A 22,700-nucleotide genomic window follows, 5' to 3' on the forward strand; every position below is an offset into this window, starting at 1 on the left:
TGGACTTGGCCATCTGAAATGAGATCTTTCATCTTCCTCTTCCCTGGCTTTCCAGAGTACATTTTCATAGCATTCTTGCAAAAGGAAAGACAATCAGAAAAAGAAAAATGAAGGGTAGTAAAGCTGAAAGAATATTACACCACAGCTTTTGGTAAGAAAATATTTATGTCCACAAGCACACACCACACCCTTTCTGGGAAGATATGACTGGCCTAGAAGCCGGGTGAGTGCATCCCAAAATATACTTCACGAAAAGCACCATTACCTTCCCAAAATAGGCCCTATAATTAGGTAAAGTCTTTTGCAGTGGGTTGTCCTATATCATAAATTGACATATGTTGCTTTAATCTCCCTGCTTCAGCAAATGTAGCCATATTGGGCTACAAAAGCTCTCAGCGACTCACATTTAAACCAGATTGTGGTGTCACTAGCAAACTGATGCAAATAAACAGCTCTGTGTACCAAAATACTCAATCTCAATCATCTGTAATGAGATCGCTCTCCTCCCTAAGCACATTTTCATCACACCAGAACCGCCTTGATTCAAAAAGAAGGACTAGCCCAGATTGAAATACCGTTTAATCTTAGAGGTCATCGAATGACTAACACATCTGAAGAAGTTGGGGTTGAAATTTAAAATACGAGACAATCTCTTTTGTGTAAATGCTGGGATCATGTTGTGTGAGTCTTGCTTTTATCTTTAGTTGACCATCATTCTGTATCAGCCGTCAGAGGCCCATCTGTCTGTCTGAATTCATTTAGGTCATTTTTTGCTTGGAGTCAGGGGTAATAGAAGGGATAGCCTCTTGGCAGCCTTTCCAGAAAATCAGATGATTTTCTGAACAAATTTCTTTAAGTTTTTTAGCTGTGTATTTACATATAATCAAACATTAAGATATTTCAATTTTTAAACCTTCAAAATAATAAGTACTTTAAACATTTACTCTTAAAAAATTACTTATAATCTCAGAGTTTCTCAGCTTGGCATTACTGAGATTTCGGGCCCGACTGTTCTGCATGTGTGCGCGAGTGTGCGCTGCTGATCTATGAGATATATTTTAAGACACTGAGCAGTATCCCTGGCCTCCACCCACTCGATGCCACTAGCACACACCCTTTTCCCTCCCCTAATTGTGACAACCCAAAATGGCTTCAGATATTACCAAACGTCCTCTGAGGCAGCAGAACTAACCCCAGTTGAAAACCACTGCTCTCTCTATATGTATTTATGTGTTTATATATCACTTCTTGGCATGGCCAGAAGAAACAAACATAGGCTTTTCAAGGTACTCACAAGTTTAGCTGGAAGAATTTCAAACTTCCTGTGACTTGTAACGAGGAATCGGATTCTGTGACACAGTACTGCCTCTAAAGATTTATCAACAGCACTATGCTGCCTCAGGCTGAGGGTGCCAGGACCTGGCTCCATTTCAGACAAGGCCTATAAGAGGATGAGCTACGCCTGAGCTCTTTCTTGCACTGCGTACCCTCCCTCCTTTTAGGAGCTCCTTTCTTAGAAGACTGCGTTAAATAAATCCCTTATGATCCATTACTAGACACTTCATACTGATTGTGAAAGGAAGAGGATTGGGTGTCTATGAACAGCATCCGCAGAAGCAAGCACCCTCTGTGCTCCTCGTAGGCCATACCTGTGGGTCAGCGTGTCTACTGCTGGTCTAGGTGCACAGGAGAGGTGTGGGGAAGCAGATGCCTCCTCAAGGAGCTCTGCCAGATGGAGAGGGGTATGAAAATAGCCTCAGAGGACAAAGAGGCCAGGCCTGGGAGATGGTAAGTTCATCCAGAGAAGAGAAGACGAATGAGGAAGGACAGTGTCTTCAGATATTTGGTGGGCTGGAGCGTTAGAAAGTGAGTGGACTTACTTTGAAGGTGATTAGGAGCAACAGGTGATTCAATAAATACTTAACACATTTCTGCCTTCTATGTGCCAGGCACTATCCAGGCATCAAGACTCCAGAAAGGAACAAGACCAAGTCCCTGTCCCATGGAGCACATATACTGTATTAATAGTTCAATGTAAGGACTGGATGGCTTTCCTTTCTTCCCTCCTCCCTCTCTCCTTTGCATTCCTCACTTTCTTTTTTCCTTTTTTCTTTTTTTTTTTTGAGATGGAGTCTCGCTGTGTCACCCAGGCTGGAGTAAAGTGGCGCAATCTCGGCTTAATGCAACCTCCGCCTCCTAGATTTGTATTTTTAGTAGAGATGGGGTTTTATCATGTTGGCCAGGATGGTCTTGATCTGCTGACCTTGTGATCTGCCCTCCTCAGCTTCCCAAAGTGCTGGGATTACAGGCGTGAGCCACCGCACCCGGCCTCCTCACTTTCTTTTTAACAAGCTGGGCTAATTGTTCAATTTTTAAATGCTGGGTTTTTCTTCCATTTTTAAAATTCAGGTCTAATTACATTCAGGAGAACTCACCCTTTCTAGTGTACAGTTCTGTGAGTTTTCACCAAAGCATACAACTGCATAAATACCACCAGAACTAAGAGACAGAACAACTATACCTCCCCTCCCCACAACGGTTTCCCTGTAGGCCCTAATTGTCCTTTTAATGGAACCAAGGTACCCTGTGCAACAGGAAGCTCCTTATCTCTGGAAGAATTTGAATTCCCTTGTCAGGGATCAGTAGAATACTGTTTTTTTTTTTTTGCTAGCAAGGGATTGGGCCAGACAACTCTTGAAGCCATGTCCCTCTCTTTGATTCCATGAAATGGGAGCACAGTCACTTACAGACATCTGACCTTAAACACTGGCCCATCTGCAATGCCACAGCTGAGTCTCCCAACCACAGGTAAAGGCCCCACCCAAAAGCCAAATTCTTTTAGTCAAAGCTCAAAAATTTCAGCGCAGCAATCTGATCCCTGTGAAGGCTACGTAATAAGCATAGACAAAAACGTAAAATCAAAAGAAAGGTTTGGAAACGAAAGCTTAAACATGGCAATTGAGGTCCAACCAATGGTGTCATCTATCCCCACCCTTCTTTCCTCATAAATGTGATTTAAAATGACATTAACTCCAAAAATGAACAGAGCTCAAACAAGGTGACCTCCCTGGTTATGAAGGTGGCAGGAAGGGAATTAGTTAGCCAAACTTGTCTAAGAATGGGTCTCCAGGGTTGGAAAAGGTGGTAAATGTTGCAGGGGTTCCCACAGGTTCTTATGAAGTAAATTTTAGAGGATGGGTTATGGTGAGTAGCTGGGATGCTCTAGTAACATCAAAGGGATGTAACCAGCCCATCCCTAGCAGCCTTCCTGCTGGAAGATAAATATGCCTCTTGGTAGCTTGACTTCGATGGGAAATGTCCAGTCTCCAAACAAGGCTGCTCCATTCCTAAGAATGACTGGCTTTATTGAGCACTTACTATGCTCCAGCACTACCTACCTCTTTTTATTCTCACAACAACTCTACGAGGTAGGTAACATGATAAGCCTCATTTTACAGAAGAAGAAACAGGCTCAGAGAGGTTATCTAACAACCAGTAGGTATAGAACTTACATTTTAACCCAGGTCTCCTGATCACAAAAACTGTCCTCTTACCTTGCTAGCAAGGTCTGGGTGGTCGCTGAATTGAATGTTCTTGGTCTCTCAAGACCACTGTTATGCTGGCTGTGGGTTGGCTCCCAGGCAAGCTGGACTTGTAGCTTCCTTTAATTTCCCATTTCCTAAGCTGCCTGCTTCTCTTTCTTTTAATATATGGGTCACATGGATCTCTCTGCTTTGGAGACTTTTATTCTTTGGGTCTGCAGGTTTATTACTCTTATATTATATGGCTGGCTTAGCACATAAACTGTCAAGGGTATTCTTTAACCGGCATCCAGAAACTTTTCTAAATCTAGACTTACTATGTTTTAGAAAACCCCATATTGCTTAATACTATCAGCAATAACAAGAAAAAGTATCACACTGTCAGAAAACATCAATTCAATGTCACATTTAATTATAGAACTCCATTCTGCCTGAGTTTAGTGCAGAAGTAAAAGATGCACAGAACAAGGCAACAATTTCCCTTCATAAGCACCATTTTACAGCAAGAGGCATTAGAAGTAAATGCAGCAACACTTACCAAAATTTCCACCAACGATCACAAACTTTATATACACCACATGTCTTCTACAACAGCGGCAGGACTGGTCCTGAAAAACAATACCACAACAAAAGAAAAACCACATCATTAAACACAAATAACTGAATACATATTATGTTTCTCTTCTGTAAACTGCAGCCTCTTCCTCTGCTTTGGGCACCCATCAATGTACTGAATCCCACCTACCAGTTTTCTCTGTTTTTCCCAGTAAGATGAAACCAATCTACAAATTATCTCAGTATTCACTAATAAAAATTTAAATACTAGGCAATGAAATATACCAGAAACTATGCTTATAAATATCTGAATGTTTAGCCCTTTGAAATATTTGAAGAGAACGATGGAAAAATATCTACAGTTGAACTATAATATAACATATTCCCCCAAACCAATTCCTCTTTTCCTTTTTTCCAGTAATATCCTCCCTTCTTGCCAGCTAGCTGTGAGACCCTGGACAGTTTTCCTAACCTTTCTTTTCTAGGCTTTATTATGTGTAAAACAGGGATTACTGTACTGACCTCATAGAGTTGCTATGAGGATTGAACGATGTCAATTAAAGAACATATATACATGACATAGAAGGGCTTATAACAGCCTCTAGCACACAGTAAACACCCAGTAAGCCTGAGCTGTTATCATCATTCTCCCAGTCCCTCAGGCCTGTAAACTAACACAGCCTTCTTCACCTCTACTGCACACCCTGGCTCAGTCCAGCCCCACAAGAGTTCCACAGTGGTGCTGGGAACACATTGCTTCTCCCTATTCTCAACGTTACCCTCCATCTGGTCAGCATCATGCCTGGCATACACTGGTCTCTTGGCCTCCAGTTTCTTTCCTTCCCATCCAACTCTCATGGCTGTACAAGGCATCCTTTCTAAACACAACCTATGCAGCCTGTCCTTCCTCAATGGATGGACCTTCCACCACCTCCTATGACCTGCAAATTTACCTGTTGAGTCATGTTAGCCAGGCACTCAAGCTCACCCCAGCTTTTCCACATTATCCTATCAAATGCTGTAGTGCCCAGAGGCCTGTCCTGCCTCTAAGCCTCTAGGTAGGCCATCCATTCTCTGGTAGGAGGCTGGCCATTGTCAAAGGCAGGGGCTCTTTACCTTTTGTGCTACGGCAGTCTAAAGACATCTTTCTCAGAATGATGTTTACAAATGCTTGAAACTAATATATGAAATGCACAGGAGTCAAAAACAGTATACTGTTATACGGTTAGCAAAATATTTGACAAAATTGTTATGAGCATCTTTCAATACTTAAATAATTTTCAAGAAGTCTAATACACTGTAATTTTGAAGTACTATTAGGCATAAATGATACCTCAGAATATCTATAACTGTAATATAGTATGAAAATATTCATAATTTCTTTTATAAAAAAAAAACATGGAATTTATTATTAGGCACTAGGCCTGCCTTGACCAATACTGTAGCCACTAGCCACATCTGGCTATTTAAATTTAAATTAATTAACATTAAATAAGTGTAACAACTTAGCTCCTCTGTGGAATATTCATAATTTCTATGAAGGCCAAATAGCTAATGCTACTTTCATAATATTAGGAAATGTACAATTTCAGATAAGGGTTAGAGACAATGATGAGATCATGTTTTTCCCCATCCAACTTCATTGGTCCCCTGAATTACATGCATGGACCCAGCTTTCAGGCTTAGCTTCATTCCCATTGTGTTTTCTACTTTGATTTTCCCAACTCAGTATTATCTTATGCCACTTTATTTTTCTCTTTTTAAAAATACTTTATTTCATATAGGTACTTTAAATAAATGTACTACTTTTAAAGTCAGCCTTTTAATTTGTCAGGGAAGGTACTAGCTTTTTCCCTATTTTAAAATTCCTTCCACGGCTAGTAATGCCTTGCCTTATCGCAGGACAGCAGGGAGGCGCTCATCAGGACCAGGACTGTCGAGTCCATCCACAGGTAATGGCGCAATCTGCTTGTCCCACATGAGCTCAGCTAATCATTAATATTATCTCCTTGCTGCTTGGCAGCCTGTGAGGTCCTAAACATGTAGATGGGACACCTAAGCATTTTATATTTAGATTATACATTACTGAAGGTAGGCAACACAATGTAGTCTCGTTTAATACTTCTCTTTTGAGAGTGAACGATTAGTCCATGCTGTTGACTGACAGATCACCTGGGAACAGACTAGCTGTTCAATCATTCTGTCAATATACAGGGTGCCTGTGTGACACAAGCATAATGCCTGTCTTCCTGGGGCTTCAAGTCTAGCAGCTTTCCCCAGCTAGTCCAGAGTAGCAGATAATCTCTCAACCTTTAAGGTCCTTCGAATAGACAAGACACAACTGGTGATTTCCTAAGTATGGGCACTCTGGTGACTCATGCTGGTGAGGCCAGATACACTTGCTCTGGTCTCTACAGGAGACCACACCAAGCTCCAGCTTCCCATCAGTCTCACAGATGTGAACCGGTGGTTCGGAGGCAGGTGGGACAAACAGACTGAGCGGTGAAATTCCATGTCCCCTCCCGGGTGATGTTGTCTTGCACATGAGGTCCAGGACAGCAACTACCACAGTGACTATCTCGGGAAGGTCTACTCAGCACCTGTCCACATACTTCATGCTAAGCCCACTGAGCCTGTGATTGTCCAGCCTCAGGGTGGACACTGGTCCTTCCATCTTATCAGCCTTTTTCCTAAACAGCTGCAGCACAGGAATCCTGTGTGTCTTTTGTCAAGCACAACAAAATCACAGAACAGTTCTTCCTTTTCAAATGAATAGAGCATAATGACTTTCTCCACTGAAAACCACTTATAAGCGCATTGTGGCCATTTGCTTTGGCAGAAATTCACCATTGGCAGCATTTTTCATACCCAATATCATGACAAGTGACTCTTAGGACAAGTGGGGGTGTACTCTCCCTCCCCAATAACCATGACTGATGAGATTTCCACTCACAGAACAAAGGCTGGATTTGGCACACTCTTTTTATACTTAAGGCTATTTCAATCCATTTCATTTGAATTTGTTCTTTTTGAGACACACCAGATATATGGTATTCATTACTAATAAAAATAGCTGAATGATAACAAAACAGGTGGCATGACTGTTTTATCTTTTGTTTTAAGAACTGCAACGCCTGTATCACCATAAATGAATAAAATTTTTGTGAGTGCTCCCATGTAATAATTCTGCTTTTAATACATATCACAGACTATTGTATGACTCCCGGTGTAAAGTTAAGATGCTAATTACACACTGAAAACAAGCATCTCTAATATAGTCCTCATCTGCATGTGGTCATTCCCTCTTTCTTCTTCCCAACAAAGCCCCCATATTTCTGCACCCACAGTGCCCATGGGCACATGGCAGCACCCCCAGCTGCGAGTGGGGGTGGGACAGTCCAAGATTTAGAAGTGTGCTGACCTGCAACATTCGCATCACCCGCGAGCTTGTAAGAGCTGTCAGCTGAGGCCTCACCCAAGCCAGCTGAATCAGAATTGATTTTGAAAGTTTCCCCAGGTGATCTGTGTGCACACTGAAGTTTGAGAAGCATTGATCCAAGAGATAGCCATTCCTACTGCCAGTGATTGGTTTAAGAATAAGCATGTGGCCCAGTTTAAGCCAATGTGATGTGAAGAATGTTCTTCTGGGAGCTTCTACTCACTCCTTGGGGAGAAGCTCCCTCCTCTGAATGTAGTGTGGAATGTGACACCTAGAACTTCTACAGCTATTTTGTTCCAGTATAAGGATAAAGCTGGTCCAGAGACAGAACAAACACAGCGAAGCAGAGTGTAGGTTACTGCATTAGGTTGGTGTTGAAGTCTGTGTCACCTCTGGATTTCCAATAAATGTCTTATTGTTTAGGACTCCTTGACTTGGGTTTTCAATTACCTGCAGCTGGAAAACACCCTGACTAATCAATCTCCAACAAAGCATTACAAAAAGAATAGAACACCAAGGCCCTGGGCTCAGTTGCATGTGGGACAAGGCAGTATGTCCAGAGATCAAAGCCATAGTTCAGAAACTCGTTTTGCTCAGGGAACTGACCCCATAGTATTTCCAGTCCTGATAACCATGGTACATTTTTCACATTTCCAAAAGCTTTCTAAATCAGCCAGTCTAAATGATCAACTGGAGGAAATGCTGAACACTTTCCAAATTATTTTAACCAGGATGGTCAACAGTTGCCTTCCCCAGAAGCCATACTGATATGTCATTTCCTGCAAAGACAATGGGAGACTAATTGCTCAGCTTCAGACTCTAACAGGGAAGACAACCTGTGACATGTAATTACTGAAGGGTAAAAAAGGAAAAGCTTGAGGCTCTCTGAATCTGTTTCTGGATCTGCTCCAATTACTTGGGGAAAATGAAAAAATAAAAAATAAAAGAGCCAGCTGGTCTGGGAAAATATTTGAGGGACTGGCAGTTCACTTAGGCAGTCACCCATACAACTTTATACATATCATTGGTACTTATTAAAGACCCTTCTGAGGAAACCAAATAGACCAGCTATTATACAAAAGCATACGTGGCTTTGGTCTAATTCTGCTTCACACATAGAAGTGATAGAGTCAAGGAGAAATGCATGTCTAAATGGACATTATCTCTTTGGTGTGTCCTAACTTCTTAGCCACAAGAGCGTATTTCTGGGGTTAGGTTTGTTGTATGGACTTGATGAAGAAACGTGCTTTCCATCAAGGAGTGGAACATTGATTGGTTCTCCACAGCATGTTCCCAGGTTCTATCTCCTCAGAACTCCTTCTCTCTCAATACTGTTTTGCTATCTCTTTCCTGGTACAACATACACTTCCACCGTCCCAACTGTCATCCCATGGGATAAGTTTCACACTACATTTCTAGATCTATCTCCCATGTTCCCAGTTCCTCTGCCACCCCCTACAGAGATAGTGCCTCAAGGGTATGGATTTGTTTTGGTTACTGTTATTTTCCCAATGCTTGGCACAGTGGCTGGCACTGAGTATGAAATGTTTGTTGAATGAATAAATGAAAGGCTTCACTCAGACTCACAGAAGCTCTTGCCATCACCACCTCTCTCTGACTCTGGCCTCTCTTTCCCCGCCCTCCCAACACACACAAACTCTGGTTATAGCACTTTTCATGTCACTCCCAGACTGTCTCAGCTGGGAAGGATTTAGCCGCCCAGGCCTATACTTGACAGGCAGAAGATGGGTCCAATGAGGCCAAGAGACTTGCCCAAGTTCTTATTAGTGGGTGGCAAAGATAGGATTTTAACTCAAGACCCAGCACCCCTGCTACCAGGCAACTGATCAGTTCAAAAATCTTCAACGGTCTTTCAGTACACCCTTGTACAGGGTCTGGTATGTAGTAGGCATTTAATATTTGTTGAGTGACTGACTGAATAAATTAATGGGTCTCATGCATATGCCAATGGGTTTTTCTTAAAGTGGAACCCTCCTCAAAAGACAGACAATATCCTTGTGTACAGAATGAAGATGAGAGGAGCTGCTCTCTCCTCTAGAATTGGGGGAGCAGCTGGCACCCCAGACCTCTTCCCCTGCAGTGCCTGAGCCAGCTCCCAGGAAACTCACGGCTTGGTGACACTGCTAGAAAGACCAATGACTTCCACAAACTTTTCAGCTTTGCACTCAAAGCCACCCACCATTATTCCAAACCCACCTCATTGGCAGTATCTTTCATTTCTTCCTCCTCCCTCATGCCTTGCCTTCTCAGAGCACTTGCTGTTCTCAACTCTTGTCCCTCCTCTGAGCCTTCACCTGTCCTATTTCCTTTCTTATTGTGCCCTCACTTTCACCTGCAAAAACACAGAACCAACCTGTCCCTCAAGCCAACTCTAGTATAAATCCCTCCCTGAAGTTCTTGCCCAGTTTCCTCCATTAGAATTAGTCTTACTCGCTATTGTACAACTACTGTACAACTTTTCACACTATCTGCTGCAAGGAAAATGGCCAGGTCCTTGAGGGCAAGAACCCAGGCTAAATGTATCTTCAAACAACTGGCACCTTGTCTGACCCAATGCCTTGCACAGGGGAGACAGTTCTAGTCATTCTGTTGCATTCAAAGGGCTTCACCCTTTTTCATTCACCTCTGTGACCAAATCACATACATTTTGTAACTGAGATTCCAATTTTTCCTCTAGCATGTGTAGACTGATGATACAGCTAACACACACTTGCAGGGCCCACTTGCTAAGGAACCACTGTGTGAGTCTTTGTTGAGTCTCATTTTCAAAAGCAAAGAATGGAGGCGAGGGGGCATAGGGAGCATGAATTCCCCTCCCCTCCAAAGCTCTCTGTGCCCATGGCTGTCCTGTGCAACATGAGGTACAAGCTGTGAAGCTTGCGCACAAAAATAACCATCAATTTAAAATACAGTATAGTCCTGCAACCTGCCATGCTACAATATTCTCTGCAAGCCCAAACTTGATTGTCTGAAAAATTAAAGAGTTCCAAATGGTGAAAGAAACCATTAAACAAGGAAGCACACAAACAAAGCCCAATCGCCAGGGAGGAGGATGGGAACTAGAAAACACAGGGTTTCCTAGGAAACTGAGCTTACTTTTGACTGACTGTGGCCTTCCCTTTCACTGGATAAACTGGGTGGAAGGGAGGTGGGAGGGGTGCTCTGAGAAGGCAACGCTGACCCATCTGCTTCCCCTGCCTGCAGGGGCCAGAGTCCTTCTGGCTACACTCCAACAAGAGGGCAGACTCAAGCAAGGTTGTGATTGTTGTTTTATTATTTGCTGGAGTGGGAGTAAACAGCAGAGAGAGAAGAGGAGAAGGACGAGGAGAGATGAACAGAAAAAGAGATGAGTACGGAATGTGCTCAGCCAGCAGAAAGGAATTATTGACCAGAGAATGAAGGGGCAGGAAGGTCGTAAGCTGGCTGCTCCCTTCGCATCGGCTATTGCCAGGTCAAGAGGGAATCAGAGGCTCACTGTTGAGCAAGCCACCAATACAAGCTCATGCTCAGCTGCCCTAGAGGCCAGATGCAGGGGTCCCAGCACCCATGGCTCTGAAGCTGGACTAGAGAGACAAAGATTTGGGGCTCACTGGCACACATGGGTGTGCAGAATCATGCAAATGGATGACTGGAATGGGTGGGGGTAGGGCTTTAGCTCCCCATCTCCAATCCCCATCAACCCCCAGGTAATAGGAATAGTAGCAGCAGTAGTACTGATATCATTTCATATTATTATCACTATATTTGAACCTTAAGGCCATGGGTACCCAGTTTATTTGGGGAAGAAATAAAAGAAGCAAATGCCATTGGAATAATCAGCTGACTACTGGGAGGAAAAAACAACAATTCTGCTTCTATGAGACTCATGCGAATGAAGTATACAGTTACAATAATCATATCTTTCTTTTCTTACTGGTAATGAGTTCCTGTCAGGTGATCACATCACATGTATCAGGAAAAAAAGAAAATAAAACAAAAACTCTGTTTTGTAGTATACTTGAATTATTTCTGACTTGCCCTTTTAAATTAAGTTGTTCCTAAGATCTGCAATCCACAGTCTGAACAGACACACCGCTTTGCTATGATGCAAACGCAGCGGCTGGACATGTCTAGCTCTTTTCCAACAGGATTACTGCTGCCAAGTCCCTCCAAGTAGACATTCTGGAGTGGCTCTGGGGAAGGCCCATGAAATGCACACAGTATCACAATGTCACCAAGATCAAGGTTATAATGATGTGTGCAGAGCCCCTTGAGTTTAGGTTGGCTACAATATCAGAATCCCAGAACCTTGGGGCTGAACGGAATGTTAAAGAATATCTAGTCTGATAGTTTTTAAGCTATTCTTTAGTACCAGAACTGTGTGTGCATGTGTATATATATATGTGTGTGTGTGTGTGTGTGTGTGTGTGTGCGTCCATGCCAAATGTGTAACAATTATGCCAAAAGATATCCAGCTAGCACACCACATACCTGGAGAATCCATTATAATGGGAAATATTTTATTATAAAAAAATTATTTTCTTGTTATTGGTAGTTCTAACCTTAGAAACACACACACACGTGCACATTTCGAAGGGCTTAATTCCAAAATATTAGATAAAAGTGCAACAGAACAGCTCTGGTTCAAGAGGGAAAGGACTCAAACTGCTACCACCATGGCCATCCTCCTGGCCTACCTGGTACTTCCGGGTAACTCAAAGGTCCTAAGAACACTGCAAATCTCAGATCAAGTCTCCCACCTCTATCCAGTATCTGAGTCTTGTCTCAGCATCTCTTCCAGCCTATGTGCACGTTCTCAATGTTGCAACACTGGAGACCAAGGGCATCTACCAGGGGTTCCCTGCCAAGGACCTGTTTTATCCACCTAAGCCTCCCACATTGTGAATCATCTCACTAACATTGCATTTTAAAGTAATAATTGATTTATTTTCCCAGCTCTGATTTGGAGTCAGGGAGATCTTGATTTGAATCTCAGTTCTGCTAAGCTTGGTAAACTTGGAAAAATTCCTCAATAATGTGAAGTAGTAAGCCTAGTAGAAGCCTTCCTTCTCTCTCTTGGCTTTTTATTTCATCAACACAAATCTCCATCAAAAGAATACATAATACCTAGGAATAAGTCCAAAAAAGATATGTAAGACTTTATGCTGAAAACGACAAAGTGTTATTGAGGGAAATTACAGAAGACCTAAATAGAAGGTTGGGCCATGTACATGGGCTGGAAGTCCAGTATTTTTATATGTCGATTCTCCTTGCAATTGCATCTTAACTTCACCGTCATTTTTTTTCTTAAACTAGGTTTTTTTTTTTTTTTCTGATGGAAATTGACAAGCAGATTGTAAAGTTTATAAGGAAATGCAAAGGGCCGAAAGCCTAGTTAATCCTGCACAAGAGGAACGGGGCTGAAAGACTTACTCTACCAGATATCAAGATTCATTACAGACTAATAGTGTATAGCATTTGTGCAAGGCCAGACAAACAGAGCAAGAGGACAAAATAGAATGTCCAAAAATAGAGTTACACAGTCACCTAACTTACACAAAGGTGACAATGAAGTAATAAATGTATAAAAGTATGTATAAATGTATAAAAATAGAGTATAAATGTATAAAAATAAAAGTAATAAATACTGGGTTCACTGGGTAGTCTAGATTGAACTGTGTCCCCCCAAAAGATATGAAGTTCTAACCCCCAAGTACCTCAGCATCTGATTTGGAAATAGGGTTGTTGCAGATGTGATTAGTTAAGATGAGTTACAGTGAATTAGTATGGACTCTGAATCCAATGACTGTCCTTAAAGGCAGAAAAAAATCTAGACAGAGACATGTGGGGAAGATGGCCACGTGGCCACAGAGACAGAGGTCAGAGCAATGTAGCTGCCAACAAAGGAATGCCAAGGATTCCTGGCCACCACCAGAAGCTGGGAATAGGCAAGGAAGGACTCTTCCCTAGAGCCTTCATCAGAGAGACCACGACCCCGCTCACACCTTGATTTTGGACTCCTAGCCTCCAGAATCATGAGAGAATAAATTTCTGCTGTTTTAAGCCACCCATTTTGTGGCACAATGTTATAATAGCCTAGGAAATGCATACACTGGGTATCCGTATGAAAGACATGAATCTTAATTTCCACCATACACCGTGCAAAAATTAATTCTGGGTGGAGAATAGAATTAAATGTGAAAGGCAAAATAATAAAGCTCTTAGAAGAAAACATAGAGAACACCTTCATACATTGTAATAGGTAAAGATGTTTCTTAAAAGAGAACACAAAAAAGTGTTAACCACAAAGGAAAACTATGATAATTTGGACTATACTAAAAATAAAAATGTCTTCATCAAATGACATCAACAGAATCAAAGGGAAGCCACAGAATGGAGAACATAATTGCAATACATATATACAACAAATAACTCTAAAATCAGTAAGGAAAAGGCAGAGAATCCAATAAAGAAACAGGCAAATACTTGAGAAGACAAAATAGAAAATCTAAATGGCCAATAAACATATAAAAAGATGCTCCAGCTCAGTCATCAAATAAAGGCAAATTAAAACCATAACGCATTACCAACACACCTACAGGACTGGCTAAAATGATAAAGACTAAAACCGTGAAGTACTGGTAAGGATATAGAGCAACTGAAACTCATACATTGCTAGTGGGACTGTCCACTGATAACTGGCAGTTTCAATTGAACACACACATCCTGTGATCCCAGATCCTGCCATCCAGAGCCTATCCTACAGAAATGCTACATACACTCACCCACTGACATGCACAAGAATGATCCTACCAGTACTATTTGTAATAGCCCCAAACTCGAAATAACTCAAAAGGCCACTTGCAATAGAAGGGCTAAATACATATTGATATTGTTAAACAGTATTACACAGCAACGAAAATGAACAAAGTACTATTCATAACAACATGGATGAATCTCCTAAATATAATGTTATTCTATTATGACACAAGAGAATGCAAACTGGGGGACAACCAGGCTGTCCCCCCAGTCTTATGGCAGCTTGACTTCTGCCTTCTGCTAGGTCCTCTCCTGCTTCTGGTCAATTTTATTTATATAAAGTTCATAATAGATAAAACCAACCTTTCTTGTTAGAAGTCATGCTATTAGTTACCCTTGATGGAAACTGGGGTGTATAGGGACTGGATGGGGACCTGAGGGGACTCCGAGTGTTTAAGTGACATTCTTTTTCCACTTGGCTGCTGGTTACAAAGAAGAATTCACTTTGTGAAAATTCATTATCAGTGCACTTAACAATTTGTGCACTTTTCTGCATGAATGCTATATTTCAATAAAAAAAAAAACATCTCAGGGATAACACAAGGAAACCAGAAACAAAACAGAGCTCTTACAAGTACTGAAAGCAAAAAAGCACAGCAATTTAATTTAAGCAAGATAATTCGAAAATGTGCTGCGCTAAAAGCTTAAAAGTGCCATTTCATTAAATTGTGTTTTTAAATTCACTTTAAGATGACTGTCAGGCCAAAGCTATTTTATTATTATATGTTACGATGGCATGAAGCAAATAGTCTCAAAATAAAAGAATACAAATCATTTACATTTTATCTTACTGATTTTTTAAAGTGAAGTTTTGGATATTCAAGCCCATTTTTTTTTTTTCATGTTAGTTAAAAACCGTTTCCTGGGGCCTTGGTTTACAGTCTGCGCATTCCCAGACGGGAAAGCCCTTGGGATAAACGGGTTTTCCTTTTGTGGCACAAAACAGGCACTCAACGTTGCTCTTCCAGAGTCAGTCCATGAGGCCCCTCTGGAATACACACGGTCATGAGGTCCGGAGTCCTGACACACCTGAGAGCAGTCAGGATGACATGGAGGGAGACCCAGGCTGTCCCCAAGTCTTGGGGCAGCCTGACCTCCTCCTTCTGCTAGGTCCTCTCCTGCTTCTGGTCAGTCAATCCATTATCATTAGCCATGTGCTCCACACAGCTGCTCCACCTACCACTGAAATAAATCCCTCGGAGCATAGAAACCGCGTGGCCACACTCTGGCTTTCTCAGACACCTTTGCTCTCTTGGACCCTCTGGGAGGGGAGGAGGTCTATGCAGGCACTGAGATGCACATCCTGAGACTGCAGGTAGCCCCCACAGGAAGTGAGAGGCAGCCACACACACCTGGGCTTGCATTCTGGGTTGCGGAAGAAACCATGAGGACACTGTGGAGACCTTACTCACCCTCCAGCCTGCCCCCACCTGGGAGAAGAACCTGGGGCAGGGCCCCTGCCACTGAGCTGCTCTCCTCCGTCCACCCAGAGACACCTGGGCCTTTCTTTGGTCACTCCGTTTCCCTGGATATTAGCTTCCCAAAGGAGACCCCTCCTTAAATTCAAGCTCTGTTGTTTTTGTATAGACTTTTCAGTGACAACTCTATTCCTAACTTCACCATCTGACAAACAATTGTGTGGGGACTTCAAGAAGGTCCCCCATCCCTAATTAGAGTTTTCTGCTAAGAAGATAACATATGCTTTTAAAATAACTTTTGATCAGGAGTGTTACAGAGATTTTCCTTCTGAAAACACAGAGAAATCACAAGGGTCAAATAAGATAATCAGTTCAAATTTTACATGCACAGAGGAAAATCACCTAGGTCAATTCCTCCAGAGTCTGCAGCCAGAAGACTGAGGCTCTACCAGCAAGGGCAGCGGTGGGCAGCGGTCAGCAACCTCCAGCCTGTGGATCAGATCTGGCCTGCTGCCTGCTTTCGTCCAGTCCATGAACTGACAATGGTTTTTACATTTTTAAATGGTCAAAAAAATCAAAAGATTATTTCATCACACATGGAGATTATACAAAATTAAAATCTAGGTGTCTGTAAGTAAAGCTTTATTGGAACGCAGCCATACCCACTCGTTTCCATATTGTCTATGGCTGCTTTCACACTACAACAGCAGAATTGTCTTGATAGAGACCGTATGGCCTGCAAAGATGAAAATATTTACTATCTGGCCCTTTACAGAAAATGTTTGCCAACCCTAGGCTAAGGTGATATCTGTGTCTGCAGAAGGATGTCCACTCTGACTCTTACTGTTTTGTGTCTCTGGGCCTGTCTGCACACTAAGTCACAGGCAAGTCCTAATGCTGGTTTCAATTTCACACTAACTGGGTAAGCCAACACAACCCACTAAAGCAGTGCCTTTCAATCTGTGGTCCTGAGTCAATTCAGTGGGTCACAAAATTTAACTTAGTTGGTTGGGCCCAGCATTTTCTTTAATGAAATAAAGAGAAAAATATCAAGGGCACTGTTACAGACAAAATTCATGATTAAAGCGTAACCCCCAGCACACATCAGAATGTGACTGTATTTGCAGACAGGCCTTTAACGAGGTAACAGAGTTAAATGAGGTCTTATGGACAGACCATAACTCAGTATGACTGGTATCCCTATAAGAGGAGGAGATTAGGACACACCATCTACAAGTCAAAGAGAGAGGCCTCAGGAGAAACCAAACCTGCTGCCACTTGATCTCGGACCTCTAACTTCCAGAGCTGTGAGGAAACGAATTTCTGTTGCTTAAGCCACCCAGTCTATGATACTTTGTGATGGCAGCCATAGCAAATTAGTACAGGAATCACACAGAGCATTATTCTGTGGAATTTTTTTTCATTCACACATGTGGACTTGTGATATAAAACTGTATTAAACTCTGTGTGTCACACCAAAATAAATGGAAGGACACTGTACCAGAGGAAGAGAAATACATGTTTGGTAGCAAAATTGCAAACAGAAGGGTGTTCTAATTGAACCAAGACACAGAAAGAGAAAAGAGTACTGAACATATTAGGCACTTTGCATACATTATCTCGTTTTAGTCCTTACAGTAACCCTATGCAATAGGTCTTCACCTGATAAAGAAACTAAAGCATTGAGAAGTAACCTACTAAGGTGGCAGAGCCAGATCTGACTCCAAAGCTTACGTATTATTTCTCATGATGAATCAATTTCTATTTCTATATTCCTAAGAGTAGGTTGAGACTGTAGTTTGACAATAAATAAGGGAAACAATTTATAAATAATAATAGCTAACATTTACTAAATACTTACTGTGTGCAGGTTCCAGGCTAGGCTTTACATAAAACTCACTTTATCCTTATTAATAACCCAATGGCTTAGACTCTATCACTATTTTTTTCAGTTGAAGAATCTGAATGTGGAAGAAATTATTTAACTTGGCCAAGATGACAAAGCTGGTAAGTTGAAGACCCAGGATTTGAACCTTCATTAGTCTGACATTTGTGCTAAAGCTCTTGCCCACCAGAAATGTTCTCTTCTAATTATATTTACTGCCAATCTGAGTACAGCCATGTGCCATATAATGACATTTCAGTCAATGACAGACCACACATATGATGACAATGGTCCCCTAAGATTACAATGCTGGTATTTTTTACTGTGCTTTTTCTATGTGCAGATACACAAATATTTACCATTGTGTTATAATTACCTACAGTATTTAGTACAATAACATGCTGTTCAGGTTTGTAACCAGAAGCAGTGGGCTATACCATAGAGACTAGGTATATAGTAGGTTATACGATGTAGGTTTGTGTAAGTGTACTCTGTGACGTTTACACAATGACAAAATCACCTAATGACGCATTTCTCAGAATGTATCCCTGTCCTGAAGCAACGTGTGACTGTTCATAACTGTCTGCTGGTCGTCTCCAATTGAAGAAAAAAAATGCATACTTCTTATCATACAGCCAGTAAACACTAACTGAGCACATACTATGTGCTAGGCCCTGTTCTGAGAGCTGGGGATCCTGCCATCATGGTGATACTATGGGTAAGAAACTTCAGTGATGTAACCACACCGTGCTGACTGAAACCCCCTTATGGGTAAGGGGAGTGGCAGGTAAGATTCAGGTGGGTTGAAGGCACAGGTCAATGAAATTGTAGAAAATGGGATGATGAGTCAGGCTTACTAAACAGAAAGTTTTAGTAATTTTATTTAGTATCTATTGTATCCAGGTTTACCTGTCGTGTGGTCATGTCTTATCTGGAGGTTTTTCAATGGCAGGGGCTACATCATATTTTAAAACACCCACCTCAGTGCTTGGCATAGTGCATAGTAGTTTGAATTTACTATATTTTTTTTATAATGTTGTTTCCAAGAAAGATGTACAGAAGTTACCCGGGGATTTTCAGATGTGATGACAAGAGTCAAACAATCCTTGGAAAGCCTCAGGACAGATCATGCTGCATGTTATTAAGGTCATGAGCAAAGAAATAAATGTTTAACTGAAACAGTTTTAGTTAAATCAAATGGGAAACTAGTATAATGGCTAAGCATTCAGAATGAGTGCCTGGCAACAAAAATGTGAGAAAAAAAATTAGGCTGAGTGAAAGGAAACCAGGGTATGGAATATTAAGATTTTTAATGTATTTATGGCAAATAAATTTTTCCTAAGGTTTTTTTGTTTTTAATTTAGAATTTTTATGTATAGAATTTTTATATTTTCACTAAACCTAGTAATCCTTTCATGAAGAAATAACCAGAGAAGTGAGCAAATATTTTCACTACAGAATGTTTAGTATAGCATTATTTATAATATCAAATATGAGAATATTTAACTGCATAGTAATAGGATAGTGAATGGTTAAATTAGTCTGCTCACACAATGGAAAACTTCAGTTATTATTCAATTACAGTAGAAAATGATCACAACTTGATATTAAATGAAAGAAGCAACAAGGTCAAAATCAAAGTTTCATATATATGTGACACACCCCTCCCAAAAATGACAAAATAAATACATGTTTTCTTTTTTTTTTTTTTTTTTTTTTTGAGATGGAGTCTCACTCTGTTGGCGAGGCTGGAGTGTAGAGGCACAATCTTGGCACACGGCAACCTCCACCTCCCAGGCGCAAGCGATTCTCCTGCCTCGGCCTCTCAAGTAGCTAGGACTACAGGTGTGTGCCACCATGCCCAGCTAATTTTTGTATTTTTAGTAGAGACGGGGTGTCATCATGTTGGCCAGGCTGGTCTCGAACTCCTGACCTCGTGATCTGCCTGCCTTGGCCTCCCAAAATGCTGGGATTACAGGCGTGGGCCACCATGCCCGGCCCTAATAAATACATCTTAACATTGCTATCTCAATATGGTATGATTAAGAGATATTTTCATTTTCTTCTTTATAGCTTACCAAATTTTCTACCATGAAAATTTTAAGTCAGGGAAGAAAAAGTTCTTTAAATAAGTTTAAATCAAAGAGAACGTATACACATAGTACCTCTACTGTGCATCTCTGATTTGCTGAAGACCTTAGCCACCAGAGGCCTCAACCACACTGGCACATGTTGCAAATTCTGGTAATGTTATTTTAAATGAATATATTCACATATTTCTTTTTTTTTTTTGTAGTTTTTAGTAGAGACGGGGTTTCACCGTGTTAGCCAGGATGGTCTCGATCTCCTGACCTCGTGATCCACCCGTCTCGGCCTCCCAAAGTGCTGGGATTACAGGCTTGAGCCACCGCGCCCGGCCATTCACATATTTCTAAACTCACCTGCAAAGAGGTTTCAAAACAGATTCAGCAGTGGCCAAGGGCAGTCCCCAGGATGAGATGATACATTTTAGTGAATTCTTTGGCTTTGACAATACATTCATTTAACAAATATTTCCTGAGTGCCTGTCATGCTCCTGGCACCTGTTAGGTACCAGGGGGTCAAACTGGGTCCCTGGGAACAAATGACCCATTGGGCTGACATTTGTCCTACATACCCTGATCCTTGCAAGATGCAGTGGAAGTCTGGGCTGGGTAGTAACTGGGCAGAACTGCTCTCAATTCTCCCACCTCATCTGGGCTCTAACCCTTCCTGGATGTGTGGCTCTAAGAAAGGCTGGCTTCACCTCTCTGGCTCCGGCTGCTTCATTTGTAAAACAAGGATAATCCTGACCCAGTTCGTGGCACTGTGGTGAAGAATAAGTGAAAAGTGTTCTGGGCTTGTTTTTATCTATACAGTGCCAGATGGATTCTACATGTTAATAGCTACTGTTGTTTCCTTCCTTTGAAAATTGTGTATTTACTCTTTAGGAAAAATAAAGGGTCAGAAATAAAGTTCAGTGATTAAAGGGATATTCCATATTTTTCTTCCTCAGAATATCCAGATGAACACTTACAGCAATGAACACCCATGTTTCCAACCACAGTCAAAAGTAAAGTGGAACTGAAAGATCTTGAAAAGTTCAGGAACCATTCCAAGGACAAATCTAGGTGAGATGCTACCAGTCATTAGGGAAATAGTTCAATTATGATGAGCACTTCACAAATCTAGTAAGATTCACTTATAGTTTTTCCTCTCTCCCTTTTAGGAAAAGTGATTCTAAAAAAGCAACGTTCAAAAATAAACAAGTTTTTAAAAATTTAACATTTCTAAGAAAAGACTCAAGGGCACAGGAAGGATGCCAACCGTATGTCCAAATCAGACGTAAATGTACAGATATCTCCTGTCTCTCTCCCAAACTGAACCTCATTTCCCAAACATTGGGAACATTTGTAAAAATTAGAAGATGAGGTGGAAAAAGAGGTGGGGAAAGAAGGGAAAAACACAGAGACATTAAAATGGGATGTGCTTAGTTGAGATGTTTCCCCTTACTGGCTACCGAGGTGAGTTAATAACAAGTGTACCAATACACCGACAGAGAAAGTGCAACTCTAACCCCTGGCGTTTGCATGTTATGCAAAAGATTAAGGATATTTTCCCAGCTACATACTACCAATTTCTGACCTCTTCTGTCTCCTTGTGGTCCTTTCCTCAGAGTAAGGATTGGTAAATGGTATTAATAGGTTCAGACAGCTTTACAAACACCTGGACTAAAATCCCCCTACTTCTTAGTTCTCCATTTCATGATGCTGCCTGTCTAGAACCACTGAGGTAGAGCAGGGCACAAGTGGTTCAGGTGAACAAACATCTCTACTGTTCCCCCTGTCTGTGAGGCTGTCACTTGTACAATTCCCTTCTTACTGCACCCATACCTTCTCCATCCTTGTTATGTGTGAGTCCCACACATGCCAGGTCCCCTGTGGAAATCTGCAGGAATGGCAGCTACGGGTGACATTTCCGGCACTGGTTAAATATGGATAAACCTCGCAACTTCCAACCTGGGTGGGGCAGTCCTGTACAAATGGTACCCGGCAAAGTGTATTCTGAAGGACATGAGTGTGCTAGGATATATTCAGTAATTGCTGTCCTTTTGAAAAGGGAGTTGTAAAAATCATCGTTAAAATGCTTGTTGATGCCCTGTGGGTATGAGTCACTTTGTGAAGCAGGATCAAAATGGATTCTGTATGACGGGTTTCTGCTGGCTCTTTGATTCTGAACAACTTTATTAATGTTAATAGGAGTTATACACACATCAGTGAGAGAATAAATTCCTTGGGTTTAGTGGAGCTTCAATTAATGATCTGTAATAAGCAACGTAAAATGCTTTCTAATTTTCTTTCAAGTAATAACACCCTACCCAGAAGAGCTGAAAATGAGGCACAGGTCTCAGCACAGGCTAGGAAGAACCCGGGGGATGGGAGAAACAAGGCTCCACAGCTCGTGGGAGGCTCCGTGGGACGAGTCCTCACGGCCACTCACAGGAGTGGAGCAGGAGGGATGGACACAACTTGCCGAAGGGATAATGAACATGAGGAAGGGAGGAAAAGAAAATGTACAAAAAGTGAGCTTGATGCAGAAGGAATTTACTACAATCTAAAACGGGAACAACTGCAACTGTGCTTCCTAAATCTGTCACAGGCTCATCCCATTTTTTTTTTTCAGAGCTTAAGTTAATACTATTCACTGGCTTACAAAAATACCCACTAAGATGAAAATGGGAATTTAAGTTCCAAGGATGATGCGGCAGAATTCCTAATGAACAGGTTATTTTGCAGTGACACAAAGCTCTGCCTCAAATGTCTGGAAGCCCAGCTTTAGATTTAACCCTCTCCTGCCCACACCTCCAGTTCTCTCCTCAACTCTTCTCATAGGAAACCAAATACCAGATTATTGATATCCCCGGAGGATAGCAGCCATGGGGGCTGCAGCAGACAGACAAGCATAAATGGTAAATGTCTAACTTCCCTGATTTGAGAAAAGAATAGAACAAAATTTGAATCTAA

The 22,700-nt window shown here is 41.6% G+C and overlaps 1 protein-coding gene across 1 annotated transcript in view; it reads right to left on the reverse strand.

Moving 5' to 3' along the window:
* FYN (FYN proto-oncogene, Src family tyrosine kinase) overlaps positions 1–22,700 on the reverse strand; it is a 195,262-nt gene that overhangs the window by 115,409 nt on the left and 57,153 nt on the right. Inside the window, exon 3 of the mRNA XM_011935022.1 lies at positions 4,081–4,150. The gene's annotated coding sequence lies outside the window, so the exon portion shown is untranslated. The remainder of the gene's footprint in view (positions 1–4,080; positions 4,151–22,700) is intronic.

This window comes from Colobus angolensis, unplaced genomic scaffold (genome assembly GCF_000951035.1).
Source record: "Colobus angolensis palliatus isolate OR3802 unplaced genomic scaffold, Cang.pa_1.0 Scaffold14, whole genome shotgun sequence".
In the NCBI taxonomy this organism is placed as follows: Eukaryota; Metazoa; Chordata; class Mammalia; order Primates; family Cercopithecidae; genus Colobus; species Colobus angolensis.